Genomic DNA, 17654 nt, shown 5'->3' on the forward strand with positions numbered 1-17654 from the left:
GCTGTCCAGCTTCCATCATCCGTGTGGACCAGGATTGGTGGGTCCCATCACTGTCCATGGACAGTTTTTTCTCAATTCCTGGCTATTTCATCAGTGCTCTGATGGGCAGTCTTGAATATAGATCTTTGAGAAGTTGTGCAAGAATTTCTTTGGGATAACACCCTAGGGCAGTGGTAGTCAACCTGGTCCCTACCGCCCACTAGTGGGCGTTCCAGCTTTCATGGTGGGCAGTAGTGGAGCAACCAAAGTATAAATAAAAAGATAGATTTAACTATAGTAAGTTGTTTTATAAAGATTAATTCTGCCAAAATTAGTGAAAATCCAAAATAAATTACTTGGTAAGTATTTATTATTATATGCTTTAACTTGCTGTAACTCTGTTTTATAAATTTTATAAAGTAAAATTACTTCCCTACTTTATAGATCACCATTACTGTAGAACCGGTGGGCAGTTAGAATATTTTACTACTAACAGAGATACTAAAGTGGGCAGTAGGTATAAAAAGGTTGACGACCCCTGCCCTAGGGTGAGCACTGCCAGGTGAAGTTGAGCACCTGTGGAATTTGATGGGTCTTACACACTGTTCCCCCAGAAGAGGGGCCTTTCCTACTTCTTTTCAGGGAGCTGTTGGTGCCTCTCCATCCTCACATTGTCCCCTGGGCTGGTCACCACCAGACCAGAAGCCTTTCAGTCTGATGGGGACAGGGCTCGCCCACTGGCATTTAAAGTGCATGTGTCCTCATCAGGGTGGTGGGCCATCATCTGACTTGTACTGGCGTGTGCACTGCCTCTTATTAAAAGTGCAGGTGTTTGCCCTCTGTACCTTTCAAAGACATCAAAGACACCAACTTGGCTCTGACCAGTTGCCTCAGCAGGAGAGCATCATCAGCCTGGTGTGTGGATGTCCCAGGTTTGGTTCCCAGTCCGGGTAAACAGGAGAAGTGCCCATCTGCTTCTGCACCCTTCACCCTCTACTTTCTCTCTGTCTCTTTTCTCCTCTCCTGCAGCCAAGGCTCCATTGAATCAAAGTTGGCTCAGGCATTGAGTACGGCTCCATGGCCTCTGCCTCAGGCACTAGAATGGCTCTGGTTACAACGAAGCAATGCCCCAGATGGGCAGAGCATCGCCCCCTGGTGGGCATGCTGGGTGGATCTCCGTCAGGTGCATGTGGGAGTCTGACTACCTCCCCACTTCTAACTTTGGAAAAATACAAAAAAAAAAAAAAAAAAAAAAAAAAAAAGAGAGAAAGAAAGAAAAGACCAATTTTCAGGAAGTTCATCACCGCAGGAATGTAAACCACTCTCTGGCCTGGCCTTGTAAGGAATGCTTTCCAGCTTGTGGTTTGTATTTGCAGATTTCTGCATTATTCTCGTGTTTGTTTTATGCCCAGAAGGTCAAGCTGTCACCTGACTACGTTCTGGCCCTGGGATCACACTTAGCAGAGTGGTCGCTACCCATAGATAAAGCACAGACTTACTAAAAAAGTTTTCTTTTTATATCTGTCTCTCTATTCGACCTGGGATTTCCATTTTTAATGGCAAAAATGTTATTTCAGATAAAAACAAAAAAGGGAGCGCATTGTAAAACAGCGCTATGGTAAGATTCCATTGATAAGAAATGTCTAGAATAGGTAAAGGAGCAGAGACAGAAAGCAGGTGAGGTTTTGCTAGGGATAGGAGGAGTGAGTCTTTTTGGTGCAGGGTCTCCATTCAGGGTGATGGAACATTTTTCAACAAGTTAGAGGTGATGCTTGCACAGCATCATTAAGGGACTTCATGCTGAGGAATGGCACAAATTAAAATCTAAATAATCACTTTTATTTTATTACTTATACTGAATTACTCTATACAGAAAAAAGATGTAAACAGAAAAAGAAAAATAACAAAATAAAAAACAAAAGAATTCCAAAAAAATTAATAAAATAGAATATTCTATAATGCCAAGGAGAAAATAAAAATTTAACGATAACAGAGAATAAAAGAAAACTATCCAAAAGGGGTGGGAAAATAGATTCTTCAGATGTGCTAGGGACAGCTAATTGGACAGGTGGCTCCTGAGCTGGCCCTGAGGTGTTGTGCAGGGACAGCTCTTCTCCTGTGGGCAGAGTCAAGGCAGGTTTGTCGGAGGCTTCTTCCGGCAGCTGATTTCCCGCCTCAGTGTGGTCAGGAGGCGCAGTGGAGGCCGGCCCCAACTCCATAGCTGCACCTGGAAGAACTTCATAAGGTGAAATGGTCACTGGAGTCAGGCGCCCCTCCAGATCTGGGTCGGCCTCCAGGTCTGTCCGTGCAGCCGGCTCCTCCAGATGTCCCTCAGGTGGAGCAGGAGCCGGCTCTGCCTCCTGGGCTGGTGCTGGAGCTGCTAGAGGAGAAAAGATCACCCATGTGCCTGCATTTCCATGTTTTCTCCAAAGGCAGAGCACAGCGAAGGCCAGGTCCCACCACAGGACGTCCTCCCCACCAGCCATCCTGCACGTGGGTGGTCTGAAGCCAGTCTTTGTTCCTGGCCAGTCTCTAGGAGTGCTCCCTGTGTGTCTGACAGTGACCCTTCCCTTCCAACCCTCCCCCACCATCCCACCATGTCCTCAACCACCTTCTCACCCTTGACATCTCCTTCCTTGGGCTCCAGGGGGTTTGGCTCCGTTCGATTAACATGAGCCCGCTGCTGCAGGCTGGATCCAGATACTGTGAGCCAGGGTGCATGGAGCCTGGGCGGCTTAGGGGGAGGAGTCCTCCGGACCCTGGGTGGCATCAGGGGAGGAATCCTCGGGACATTTGGTGTTATAAGGGTAGGAGACCTCCTGACCCTGGGTGACGTTGGGGAAGGAGACCTCCTGACCCTGGGTGACGTTGGGGAAGGAGACCTCCTGACCCTGGGTGACGTTGGGGGAGGAGACCTACTGAGGTCATCCACGGGCCCCAGGTCCCCGGCCACCCAGGTGGCCACGCTCTTTGCAGGCCTGCATTGATCTTCACTACTAGGGTGCACCTGGCCCACAGTTGTGGAGATGATGTGGGGGTCTCCTTCCTCCAGCTGCTGCTCCTGGGTGTTTTTGACTGAGCTCTGCAACGACATGACCAGCAGCGGGTCAGGGTGCCTCAAGCCCAGCCTGACCCTAGTCGCTGCTGCTTTTGCCCACTGCACCTTCTGCTCCCAAATCAGACCCAAAGATGTTTGTGTAGAGACCTCCTTTCAGTGGAAATGAAATTCACCTCCAGGGCTCAAGATAAACCTGGGGCAGAGGGTGCCACCCACACTTCCAATCCAAACAGGCAGCGGTGTGAATGTGCTGGTTCACAAGGCTTCTGACCCACGTGCTCAGCCCGTTCTTCCTAAGGGCAGGCTCCTCTGACATGAATCCCTCTTACACATATACATACACTCACACCCAAAACTCTCTCACACACACACACACACACACACACATAGGGGACATAGACCTGCTCAGGTGAAATCACAGTGGTGGCATGGCCCGGAAGCACCACCTCTGAGCCTCCATGGGTTATTTCTCGGTTCCTTCGAGAAAACGGCCACAGGCGTCTCGGCTGAGTTTGGACCCAGCGGCGTCCACGGTGGAAACAACCATCACGGCTGTTTCTTTGGTTGCCACGGCCTTGGGACCGGGGAAGACAACACAAGAACATATTCACTCAACTAAAGTCTCTGGCCAACTGAGCTGGCTAGTGATTGTTTTAGAGAATGTGGTTCCCTGGTTACCAGGATTCTGAGTTCTGTTGGTCTGTTCTATCAGGTAGTGAGGACATTATGTGGTGAGGTCATTGTCCTGGCCAGGAGTGATGTCACTGCTCTTGTCTGAGGAGATGCTCTGGGTAGGGAATCAAGAGGCAGAGTCGACTCCTGCTACACTTGAGGGACACCTGGAGGAGCCAGCTGCACAGAGAGACCTGGAGGCCGACACAGACTTGGAGGGGCGCCCGACTCCAACGGCTGTGCTTCCTCCAGCAGCCACTCCAGCTGCAGCTCTGGAGCCGGGCGGCCTCTGCAGCGTCTCCAGACCACACTGAGGCACCATCACTCCTGTTGCAAGAATGTTCTGCCAAATCTGCCCTGGTTGCGGCCAGACAAAAGGGGTTGCCTCTGGGCAGCTATCAGGGCCAGCTCCAGAGATGCTTGTTCTTCATCCTGCTGACCCACCACATCAGAAGAATCTGATTTACCACCGCTCCTTGACAGTTTTCTTTTCTTTTCTTTTAACGTTATGGGTTTTTTTCTCTGTGGCATGATTCATGTTTTTATTAATTTAATTTTATTTGTAATTGTTCTGTATTTTTATTTTATTTTGTTATTGTTCTTTTTCTCTGTTTTTCCATAGCGTGATTTATTATAAGTAAAAAAATAACGATGACTGCTTATTTTTAAAGTTGTGCCATTCCTCAATGTGAAGTCTCTTCACAATGCTCTGCAAACATCACCACTATATTCTTCCATCACCCCAAATGGAAACCCTGAACCAAAATGACACTCCCCACTCCTCTCGCCCTGGCAACCCCCCATCTGCTCTGTGTCTCCTTTCCGATACCTATTTTCGACTTTTCCTATCAATGAAGTATTATAATAGGTGTGTTTTGGGGTGTACTGCCATACTTTTTCTGTGTATTTATTTGAAATTCCATTTTTGTTTAAAGGGAAATCCCTGGTGAAATACTGACCAGATAGGAAAGAAAAAAAAAAAAAAAGCTCTTTTAGTAAATGTGTGCCTAGGCAGTGATTTTCAACCTTTTTTGAACCGTAGCACATTTTTTACACTTACAAAATCCCGGGGCACACTACCTACCAAAATGACACTCTGACACAGTACATATTATACATATAGTTAATAATATAGTTTCTAATTTATTCCTTTTTTTTTTTTGAGAGGAGAGGGAGAGACAGACAGACAGAGAGAGAAGGGGGGAGGAGCTGGAAGCATCAACTCCCATATGTGCCTTGACCAGGCAAGCCCAGGGTTTTGAACCAGTGACCTCAGCATTTCCAGGTCGACGCTTTATCCACTGTGCCGCCACAGGTCAGGCAATATAGTTTCTAAATGTATTTATACTCACTTAGTGTGAAACCTGGGCCTGTTTCGATGAACACAAAAGGGATATCCTGGCAGGAATGGTAGAAAGACACACACGAAGCTCTTCCTCAACAGTTCTCAGTCCTCTCTGTTTTTAGTTTTTATCACAGTCAAGCTTGAGAAGCTCGGCTCACATAGATATGTGGTTGAAAACGGGAGCAATGTCAAAATATTGCAATAGCTTTGTTGGCCAGAATGGGGAACTCCTTGGCAACAGATAACCAAAAACTGTCCAAAGGAAGATCAGCAAACTTTAGCTTTAAAGTTAGATAACATTGTGATGCATTATATATCACCCTCTGCAGGGGCCTCTTTTAAAAAGAAAAAGGTCAAATATCTATATACACCATCAGGATAGACATAACCAGCTGAGGCTGAGGCTTCATCTAGTGGTGGCAACATTTACCTCCAGTCCTGACCAGGATTAGAAATCGGGACCATGGGGAGGAGTAGCAGCTTCAACTACTCGCCGCGGCCACACAATGACAAGTGCGTGGCAGCCCAAGCAGGGACCTTCCTGGGTGTGGATGAGAGGCGGCCTACTATTGGTTCATCGCTAGTGGTCGGGATGAATCCTAGAAGATGATTGGTCAGTGAGCATTCCCTGTGCCTCCACTCTTCCTGTTGCTGATAGCTGGAGGGATTGTGAGGGGAATGTTTATGTTCAGATGGAGGTGGCTGGCGGCAGGCCGGATAAATAGCCTCTGCGGGCTGTATCTGGCACGTGGGCCATAGTTTAGGGACCCATGTTTAATTTCCCCACGGCATACCTGACCATGTCTCATGGCACACTGGTTGAAAAACACTGATATAGATGATTCTCCTGCTCAAGCCAGTGACCCCGCATTGATGAACCCATGCTCAGAGGCAGGCAACCCTGGGGCTTTGAACCAGTGACCCCAGCATTCAACACTGTGTCACTACTAGTCAGGTCAAAACATTCTTAACTGGAACTTGCATTTTTAACAGTAAGTGTATGATAGTGAATACAATTCCCACATGTGTAGTTTGGTGCTCCTTGATCTGGGCTAAGGTCTGCCACCATTGCTTGCAACATTAGTATATGTGTCACACAATTATTCTAGGATGAATCTTAGGAGTCAAGAAAATTTACCAACAATTTGAATATTTTGGCACCATTTTTCTTGGTGATCAGTGCAGATCTTCATGATCATTGATACTGATACTGAACAAATGCAAGGAAAACAGCAAACCTGGCCTTTTTTTTTTTTTTTTTTTTGGTCCACTGATTTATGAGACAAAAGTGCTGGTAAGTTATCAATTCAGTTTTGTGTTTGCATCTTTAACTGTGGAATTGGAAATTGGCAGAGCTACCATTTCTTTCATGGTATGTTTTAACTGACTACTTTTACAAGTGTGTAGATAGAATAGCTTTGTTTGAAGGAACTGTTAAGAGGTGGGTAAGGAGCCATGTGTTCCCAGGATGATTTGGATGCTCTGGCTTGCAGCTGACCTTGTCAGATGGGCTGTAACTATTAGGAAGGTGGTTAGTGTCCTCGGCACTGCCACTATCCATTGCATGGCAGGAATACAAGAGACTGAAAGGAGAAGTGGACAGCGGACACCCTCACTGATAAAGCAGGGCCATCACCCACTGCCTCCTCACCTTCGCTGCCCATACAGACATGGAGAGTGACAGCTTCCTATGTAATAGATGCTATTGATAGCACACGACAGTCCAAGGAGTGTTAAATACAGTGGTACCTTGAGATACAAATTTAATTCGTTCTGTAACTGAGCTTGTAAGTCAGTCAACTCGTATATCAAACTGCCAATACTGGACCCATGCGCCAACGCGCCAACTAGCGGCAGCTTCCCTAATCATGACTTGTATCTCGGAATTTCGCTCAGATCTCAAACAAAAATATGGACCAAGTCACAGCTTGTATCTTAAAAAAATTCATATGTTGGTCTGTTCATATCTCAAGGTACCACTGTACCAACTTTTCACTACTCAGCAGTCAATGGAGAGGTGGAGGATGGGCTTTGGAAGTCACTAATATCTTGTGTTAGGGCAAATTTGCTTCTTCTGTAATATGTGCTGCTTAATCAGGTAAAGATGTCCTTTCTTTTGTAAAATAATGTTGACAGTGTTTGATAAATAAAACATTGGCAACGCTGCAAGAAACTGCCTTTTTGGGGGTTGGGAGAGAAAAGGGGAATGATGAAAAGTTTGACTGTTGAAGTGACACAAGGGAAGGTTCAAACTGTGAATACTGCTTCCCCACAGGCCGGCTGCCCTCCCTCAACGCTTCATGGACACTGCTCATATCCAGGGCTTAAGGCTGCCAAAGCTGGTGGGTGTTACCCGTTGACTAAGCCATGGGCCTACTGGGTAGTACATACCACAAACACAGCTCAGAAGCATCCCTGGCCAGCAGGGGAGATACTGATGCTCTCCTCGCCCCGGGTGCTTGTTTGATGGGGAAGGACCTGCGAGTCAGCATCCTCGTTCCAGCTCCTGCCCACACAGGGCCTGGGCTTCTTTCTCATGCAACATAAAGCACCAGAGGGTGGGCTTGGGCCTCTCTCCTGGACCCTGGGTCCCTACTGAATCCCGTTGTTGGCCCAGGGAACAATGTGCAGTGGGGCTCACACACTTCTTGTTACTCCTCTCTGTGACCTTCCCTAGAAACACACCTCTGGCAGCCTGCAGTTCCTATTTTCAGGGCATCCTCTTATGGTTATTCTACAAGTGCAAAGGACAAGAACTACTATGTAAAATTAATAGTTGGAAAGTTCACTGCAATGAGATTCGAAGAACCTCTATGAAGTAACTAAACAAATGTAATTGCATTTTCCTCCACTGTGTCCAAAGTTTAAGCTTTAGATTACTTGAAAATGAGAATGAGAAGAAGAAAGCCTTCAAGCATTTGCAAGTTGAGATGCACACTTCTAAACAATTCATGGTTAAACAGGAATCTGAAAGATTATTTTTAAGTAACAATTCTCAAATTAATTCATATGTTCAGTGCAGTTTGTGTTAGAATCTTAGCAGACTTTTTTTGGATAGAAATTGACAAGCTGTGCCTGATCAGGTGGTGGCACAGTGGATAAAGCGTCAGACTGGGATGCAGAGGACCCAAGTTTGAGACCCCGAGGTTGCCAGCTTGAGCACGGACTCATCTGCTTTCAGCAAAAGCTCACCAGCTTGGACCCAAGGTCACTGGCTCAAGCAAAGGGTTACTCAGTCTTCTGAAGGCCTGTGGTCAAGGCACATATGAGAAAGCAATCAATGAACAACTAAGGTGTTGCAACAAAAAACTGATAATTGATGCTTCTTATCTCTCTCCATTCCTGTCTGTCTATTCCTCTCTCTGACTCTTTCTGTCTCTGTAAAAAAAAAAAAAAAGGAAAGAAATTGACAAACTGATCTTGAAGTTCATATGGAAATGCAAAAACATAAAATAGTTTATCTAGTTTGAAAAAATATACATCTAGAGGGCTTTCACTATCTGGTATCAAAGTTTACTACAACCCACATTACTTTAGAGAGGAAGGCTCTGGCACAAAGGTAGGCCGTACATCAATGCACAGAATCAAAAGTTCAGGAATAATTCTTACTTAAAAAAAAAAATTATTCAGTGAGAGCAGGAGAGAAAGAGGGACAGAATCCCACATGCACCCTACCAGGATCCATCCAACAAGCCCACTAGGGGACAATGTTCTGCCCATCTGGGGATTGTTCCGTTGCTCAGCAATTGAGCTCTTCTTAGGGCCTGAGGCAGAGGCCATGGAGCCATCCTCAGTGCCAGGGGCCAACTTGCTCCAATCAAGCCATGGCTGCAAGAAGGGGGGGGAGAGAGAGAGAGAGAGAGAGAGAGAGAGAGAGAGAGAGAAGTGAGAGGCAGAAGGGTGGAGAAGCAGATGGGCACTTCTCCTGTGTGCCCTGACTAGGAATCGAACCCGGGACACTCACATACTGGGTTGATGCTCTAACACTGAGCAAACCGGCCAGGGGCCTTACTTTTTATGATCAATTAATTTAACAAGGTTCCATAACAATTCAACAAGGGAAAAATCTAGTTTCTTATTTTTAACCAAGATACAGTGCTGGATCAAATGGTTATCCACTAACAACAACAAAAACTTACATCATACTACATGAAAAATGAATTCAAAATTGATCACAGACACAAATGTAAAACCAATCCTTAAAACTTTTCAAAGAAAACATGGGAGAAAAATCTTTGTCATTTTAGGTATGACATCAAAAGTATGATCCACACAAGAAAAAAAGTTGGTAAATTGGACTTCATCAAAATTAAAAATATTTGCTCTTTAAAACCCACTGTAAAGAGAATAAAAAGTCAAGCCACAGACTGAAGAAAAAACTTGCAAATCACTTACCTGGAAAAGAATTTATGTCCAGAATATAATAAAGAACTTTTACAACTAAATGAAAAAATAACACACTTTTTGAAATAGGCAAAAAATCTGAGTAGATATTTCACTAAGAAAATATATGAGTGGCCACTAAGCAGATAAAAATATTGTCAATATCATTAGTCATTAAGAAAATGCAACTTAAAAGTGCAAGATACTGCTTCACAGCAATAGAATGCTGGCAATTAAAAATATTGGTAATACCTAGTATTGGCAATCATGTGGAAAAAATGGAAGGAAGCTTTATACACTGGGGTGGAAATGTAAAATGATACAGACTCTTTGGAAAGTAGTTTGGCAGTTATTAAAACTTCAAAGGTAAACTTACTAGTAGTTTCATACCTAGAAATCTACCCAAGAGAAATGAAAACATACATCCACACAGAGACTTGCACAAGAATAATCATCACAGCATGATTCATAGTAGCTCCCAACTACAAACAATCTAAATGTTCATCAACAGGTAATCGAACTGTGGTACAACCATACAATGGAACGAAAAGGAACAAAATGCTGATATGTACTCCAACATAGATGAACTTCAAAATATATATTATGCTAAGTGAAAGAAGCCGGACTTGAAAGACTACATATTGTATGATTCCATTTACAGTGTATATAAAATGTCCAGAAAACACAAACTTAAGAGAGATGAAAAGCAGATCAATCATTGTTAAGAGCTGTGAGTAGGAGCAGAGCTTAGTGCAAATTTGGTGATGTTTGCTCAATTCTAAAAATTAATTGAAAGTCATGAATTTTTCCTTGTAATGAATGAATTTCATGGTATATAAATTATATCTCAATAAAACTGCTGAAAAGTTAATAAGAAACTTTATATTCAGTCTTTCTACAATTTTAATTTACTACTGCAGTCTTCAGTCTTGTACTGGTTCCTTTTCCTCATTTGGCTCTTTTGTATGTTTGGTCTGTGATTTTGTTCTACATGTTTCCTATTGATGACTTACCTACTCTATGGCTTTAACTGTCGTCTCGGTTCTTAAAGTACTGTCTCTCCAACTAATCTGTATCTATATTTCCAACTCAGATACACTTTCCAAATTCCAAACCGGCCAACTGCACTTCTTTCTAAATGTCTATTCGCCAAACCCACTCAATATTCCATAGATACTTTAATTCCTTTGAGATGGTCCTCATTATCTTCACCTCACCTTCACCATCAATCTTGTACTCCCTTTTACAAAATCTATAAATTCTTCTCATAGTCTCAATATTGAAGTATAAATTCTTCCTAACACTAGTATAAATTTATCAAATCTTAAATATTTTCAAACTTCATTGAAGTTCAAGGTCTAACCAATAAGTAAGGCTGTGGTACCCCTTTTTGAAAATGTATTTACTTTAGAGAGGAGAGAGGGAGAGATGGCGGGAGGAGGAGCAGGATGCATCAACTCCCATGTGTGCTCTGACCAGGCAAGCCCAGGATTTCAAACCAGTGACCTCAGCGTTCCAGGTAGATGCTTTGTCCACCGTGCCACCACAGGTCAGAAGGCTGTGGTACCCTTGATTTCTATTTTCATTGATAAGAGTAGTGGTTGTTATTAAAATTTTAGTGTATATCTGTATGCAGTGCTACTTTGATTACTCTCTTACCTCTAGACTCAGTGGTGAATGAAATAATTTTTCTGTCGTCAGTCCAACTATGCAAACAAACACATAAGGAAATGAAGGTAAAATGATAGGATCTTCCCTCTAGAACAACAAATCCAGTACATTACATCCTGGAGTAGACAATAGGTAACATGTCTTTGAAATTTGGATACCCCCCTCACTCTGTGGAGAAATCACTGATTGTTTTTTTTTTTTTTTTTTTTTTTTTTATCTCAGAAAATATTTAAAACTTGGTGAGTGAAAAGGACACTCTAATTTTCATTTTCTAGATAACTAATTAGATCGACTATATTTTTCTGATAATAAGTCTATTTAATTTCTTCTTCCATGAATTGCCTTTTCATATCCTTTCCCGTTTTTTCATGCATACTCTACTGTTTTTCTCATTAATTCGTAGGCGCACTGACTGCATCGTAGTTCTGGCCATACAACCTTTTGGTCGAAGGCCAGGCACGATTGGGGTCAAGAGCCCGTTACCAGAGGAATCAAGGCCGGGATCAGAGCTGGCTCTAGGCCAGGTCAGGGTGGCTCAGTCTCCTGCAGGGAAGTGGGGTTTGGGAAGACCCGGGGTTGGGTGGGGGCCCGGGTCGGAGCTGGGCTGAAGTGGGCAGGGTCAGGTTGGGGTCAGGCTGAGGTCAGTGGTCGAGGCCATGGATGTGGAAGAGTGGACCCGCCACGGCCGAGGCCGGCCAGCGTCCCTGCTCTGGCTACTGCTGCTACTGCCCTTGGCCGCCCTAGAGCTGCAACGGTCCCCATCCTCGGCCACCCCAGCCTGGGCTCCAGGCGGGACAGCCGAGAGCGGTGCCCCCACGCCCGCTGGTCAGCGGTTGGCCCCGGGAGTCTCAGGTGCGTGGGAGGCGTTGTGAGGTGTGAGTGTGAGAGACTGCAGGCAGCCCCCCCCCCCCGCCCCCTGAATCTCGTTCCCCTTCACTCTCCCCTACACTGGGCAGCCCAGAGACCCCTCACAGAGGTGGGCCTCGGGGGGAACTGGCCCAGGACCTGGGTGTGGGCCATGGAACTGGCGCTGGAGGAGGGCCAGGACTGGAATCCGGGGCCTGAGTCGAGCCCAGGGCGTTCAGTCCCCTCAGAGACCCAAGCACAGGCCCGGGACAAAGCTCACCTCTCAGAGGGCCTGGCCACGTCCCTAAGCCCATCCTTCTCACCTGGGTCCTGTAACCAGGATTATAGTCCACCCCTCTTTTGTGTTTTTATTTTTAGACTACAGTTGACATTCAATATATTATTTTATATTAACTTCAGGTGTACAGCCCAGTGTTTAGACATTTACATGATTTATGAAGTAATTTCTCAATAAGTCTAGTACCCTCCTGGCATCATACATATTGACTATGTTCCCTATGCTGCACTTTACATCCTCGTGACTACTTTGTGACTACCGATTTGTACTTCTTCATCCCTTCACATTTGTCACCCAGGCCCCGCAAACCCCATCTCATCTGGCAACCATCAGTTTCCGTGAGTTTCTATCTGTTTGGTTTGTTCATTTATTTTGTTTTTCAGACCACATAGAGTGAAATCATATACTGTTTGTTTCTCTCTGTCTGACTAATTTCACTAGGCATAATACCCTGTAGATCCACCCATGTTGTCACAAATGGTAAGATTTCATTCCTTCTCATGGCTGAGTCATAGTCCATCGTCCATCTGTACCACCACTTCTTTATCCAATTATCTATTGATGGGCACTTAGGTTGTTTCCATATCTTGGGTAATGTAAATAATGCTTCAGAGATGTATATAACTTTTCAAATTTGAGTTTTGGATTTTCTTTTTTGATAAATATCCAGAAGTGAAATTCCTAAGCCATAAAGTAGAACTATTTTTAATTTTTTGAAGGGCCCCACATTGTTTTCCACAGTGGCTGAACCAGTTTTCAATCCCACCAACAATGAAGGAGGGTCTCCTTTTTTCCACATCCTCCACATTTGTTGTTTGTTGATTTACTAATGATAGTCATTCTGTCATGTGTGAGGTGATATCACATTGTGGTTTTAATTTGCATTTGTCTGATAATTAGTGACAGTGAGCCTCTTTTCATATGTCAATTGGCCATCCGCATGTCCTCTTTGGAGAAAGATCTATTCATATCCTGTGCCCATTTTGTGTGTGTGTGTGTGTGTGTGTGTGTGTGTGTGACAGAGACAGAGAGAGACAGAGAGAGGGAAAGACAGGGACAGACAGACAGGAAGGGAGAGAGATGAGAAGCATCAGTTCTTTGTTGTGGCACTTTAGTTGCTCATTGATTGCTTTCTCATACGTGCCTCGACCAGGAGGCTACAGCAGACTGAGTGACCCCTTGCTCAAGCCGGTGACCTTGGGCCCAAGCTGCTGAGCTTTGCTCAAACCAGATGAACCCGCGCTCAAGCTGGCAACCTCAGGGTCTTGAACCTGGGTCCTCCATGTCCCAGTCCCACACTCTATTCACTGTGCCACTCACTGCCTGGTCAGGCTCTTGTCTGATTTCTTTGGCTAGAACTTTCAGTACTATGTTGAATAAGAGTGGTGAAAGTGGATAACCCTGTCATGTTCCTGATCTTAATAGAAATACTTAATTTTGCCCATTGAGTATGATGTTAGCTATGGGTTTGTTATCTGTGGTCATTGTTACATTGAGATATGTTCCCTGTATTCTCACTTTGCTGCGAGTTTTTATCATAAATGGCGCTGGATTTCTGCATCTATTAATAGGATCATGTGGTTTTTATCCTTCATATTGTTTATCTGGTGTATTATATTTATTGATTTGCAGATATTGTACCAACCATGCATCCCTGAAAAAAATCTCACTTAGTCATGGTGTATGATTTTTTAATATATGGTTGGATCTGGTTTGCTAATATTTTGTTGAAGATTTTAGCATCCATGTTCATCATGGATATTGGCTTATAATATTCCTTCTTTTTAGTGTCTTTATCTGGTTTTGGAATTAGGATAATGTTGGCCTTGTAAAAAGAGCTTGGTAGTACTCCCTCCCCTTGAATATCTTTAGAATAGTTTCAGAATGATAGGTGTTAGTTCTTCTTGAAGGTTTGATCATATTTACCTGTAAAGCTATCCAGTCCAGGACTTTGTTGGAAGATTCTCTAATTCTTCCTGATTTAGTTCCCGATTGTATGTTGCTGGGAATGTATCCATTTTATCCAGATTGTCCAATTTGTTGGCACATCATTGTTTGAAATATTTTCTTTCAATTCTTTGTATTTCCTTGGTATAATTGATACTTTTCTTTTTTCATTTCTAATTTTATTTAATGGTTCCTCTCTTTTTCTTGATGAGTCTGGTTAAAGGTTTGTCAATATTGTTTATCTTTTCAAAGAACCAGCTCTTGGTTTCATCTTTTGTATTGCTTTTTAAGATTTTTATTTTTAAATCGAATTTATTAGGGTGACACTGGTTAGCAAAATTATACAGGCATCAGGTGTACAATTCCACAATGCATCTTCTGTACGTATGTGGTATAGTGTGTTAACCCTCCCAAATCAAATCTTCATTCATCACCATTTATCTCTTCTCCTCTATCCTTTTCCACCTCCTCTCCCTGGGGCAACCACCACACTATTGTCTGTGTCCATGAGTCTTTCCCTTTTTCTTTTCTTTTTTGCTGAATCCCTAGAGCAGGGGTCCCCAAACTATAGCCCGCGGGCCACATGTGGCCGCCTGAGGCAATTTATCCTGCCCCCGCCGCACTTCCAGAAGGGGCACCTCTTTCATTGGTGGTCAGTGAGAGGAGCATCGGTCCCATTGAAATACTAGTCAATTTGTTGATTTAAATTTACTTGTTCTTTATTTTAAATATTGTATTTGTTCCCATTTTGTTTTTTTCCTTTAAAATAAGATATGTGCAGTGTGCATAGGGATTTGTTCATAGTTTTTTTTATAGTCTGGCCCTCCAACGGTCTGAGGGACAGTGAACTGGCCCCCTGTGTAAAAAGTTTGGGGACCCCTGCCCTAAAGCCTGTTCACTCAGCAGCTCATATCCCTGACAGCTGTCAGCCTGCTCTCTATCTCTGAGTTCATCTCTATTGTGTTTGTTAGTTCATTTTGTTCATTAGATTCCACATATGAATGACATCATATGGTACTGGTTTATTTTACTTAACTATTAACTTATTAACTATTAACTTTATTTTACTTAACTATTATTACATAATAGCATAACTATTTCATTTATTTTTGTTTCAATCTTTATTATTTCCTTCCTTCTACTCACTTTGGGCTTTGTATGTTGTTGTTTTTTTTCAAGTTTTTTAAAGTGTAGAGTTAGATTGTTTATTTGAGATTTTTCTTGTTTCTTGAGATAGGCCTTAATGCTATGAATTTCCCTTTTAGGACTGCTTTTGCTGTGTCCTATAGATTATAGGTTGTTGTGTGTTCATTTTTATTTGTTTCCAGGTAATTTTTTACTTCCTTCTTGATTTCATTGTTAACCCATTTATTGTTTAATAACATGTTATGTGGCCTCCATGTCTTTGTGTGTTTTTCTGGTTGGATTTTTTGTGTGTGTGTGATTGATTTCTAGTTTTATACCATTATGGTCATAGAAGATGCTTGATACTATTTCAGTCATCTTTAATTTACTGAGGTGTGTTTCATTTCCTATCATGTGGCCTATCTTAGAAAATGTTATATGTTCACTTGAAAATAATGTATATTATGCTACTTGTGGTGAAATGCTCTGATGATACCAATTAAATCCCTTTGATCTAGTGCATCAATTAAGGCCACTGTTGCCTTATTGATTTTCTGTCTGGAAGATCTATCTGTTGTGTCATCTTTTTCCATCCCTTTACTTTTAGTCTGTGTGTATCTTTCATTCTGAGGTGGGTCTCTTGTAGACAGTATATTTATGGGGCTTGTTTCCTTATCCTTTCAACTACCCTATTTCTTTTTATTGGATCATTTAAGCTATTTACATTTTTTTTTTTTTTTTTTTCATTTTTCTGAAGCTGGAAACAGGGAGAGACAGTCAGACAGACTCCCGCATGCGCCCGACCGGGATCCACCCGGCACGCCCACCAGGGGCGACGCTCTGCCCACCAGGGGGCGATGCTCTGCCCATCCTGGGCGTCGCCATGTTGCGACCAGAGCCACTCTAGCGCCTGGGGCAGAGGCCACAGAGCCATCCCCAGCGCCCGGGCCATCTTTGCTCAATGGAGCCTCGGCTGCGGGAGGGGAAGAGAGAGACAGAGAGGAAAGCGCGGCGGAGGGGTGGAGAAGCAAATGGGCGCTTCTCCTGTGTGCCCTGGCCGGGAATCGAACCCAGGTCCTCCGCACGCTAGGCCGATGCTCTACCGCTGAGCCACTGACCAGGGCGCTATTTACATTTAAAGTAATTTTTTATACGTATATATTTATTGCCATTTTATTCTTTTTACTATGTTCCTCTGTTTATTCTTTGTTTTCTTTGTTTGTATTTTTGTTTTTTTATTTCTCCTTTTTCTTCAAATAGGCCCTTTAACATTTCTTGTAATACTGGTTTAGTGGTAAGAAATTCCAAACTTCTTTAGATGGGAAGCTCTTTATATTTCTCCTTCAGTTTTAAATAATATTTTTGCTGAGTAAAGTAGCCTTGGTTGTAGGTCCTTGGTTTTGTTTTTGTTTTTTTCTTTGTGACAGAGACAGAGAGGAACAGAGAGATGAACAGACAGGAAAAGAGAGAGATGAGAAGCATCAATTCTTTGTTGTGGCAGCTTAGTTGTTCATTGATTGCTTTCTCATATGTTCCTTGACAGGGGGCTACAGCAGACTGAATGATCCCTTGCTCAAACCAGGGGCCTTGGGCACAAGCTGGTGAGCTTTGCTCAAACCAGTTGAGCCTGCGCTCAAGCTGGCAACCTTGGGTTTCGAACCTGGGCCCTCCGCATCCCAGTCAGATGCTCTGTCCACTGCACCACCATCTGGTCAGGCAGGTCCTTGGCTTTTATCACTTTGAATATTTCATGCTAATCCCTTCTTGTCTGAAGTGTTTCTGTTGAGAAATCAGCTGACAGACTTATGGGGGCTCTCTTGTAGGTAGCTAACATTTTTTCCTCTTGTGGCTGTTAAGATTCTTTGTCTTTAATCTTTGCCATTTTAATTCTGATGTATCTTGGTGTGAGTCTCTTTGGATTATCTTGTTTGTTATTCTCTATGATTCCTGGACTTGTGTGTCTTTTTCCTTTAAATGTGAGGGAAATTTTTGGTCACTATATTTTCAAGAGTTTTTGATCCCTCGCTCTCTCTCTTCTGCTTCTGGTACCCTTATGGTGCAGATATTGTTAGGCTTCCTGTTGTCCCAAAGATCTTTCAAACTATCTTTTTTTTTTTTTTTTTTAATTTTCTGAAGCTGGAAACAGGGAGATAGTCAGACAGACTCCTGCTGTGGCCGACCAGGATCCACCCGGCACGCCCACCAGGGGGCAATGCTCTGCCCCTCCGAGGCGTTGCTCTGTTGCGACCAGAGCCACTCTAGCACCCGGGGCAGAGGCCAAGGAGCCATCCCCAGCACCCGGGCCATCTTTTTGCTCCAATGGAGCCTCA

The sequence above is a fragment of the Saccopteryx bilineata genome, chromosome 2 (assembly GCF_036850765.1).
Source record: "Saccopteryx bilineata isolate mSacBil1 chromosome 2, mSacBil1_pri_phased_curated, whole genome shotgun sequence".
Classification (NCBI taxonomy): domain Eukaryota; kingdom Metazoa; phylum Chordata; class Mammalia; order Chiroptera; family Emballonuridae; genus Saccopteryx; species Saccopteryx bilineata.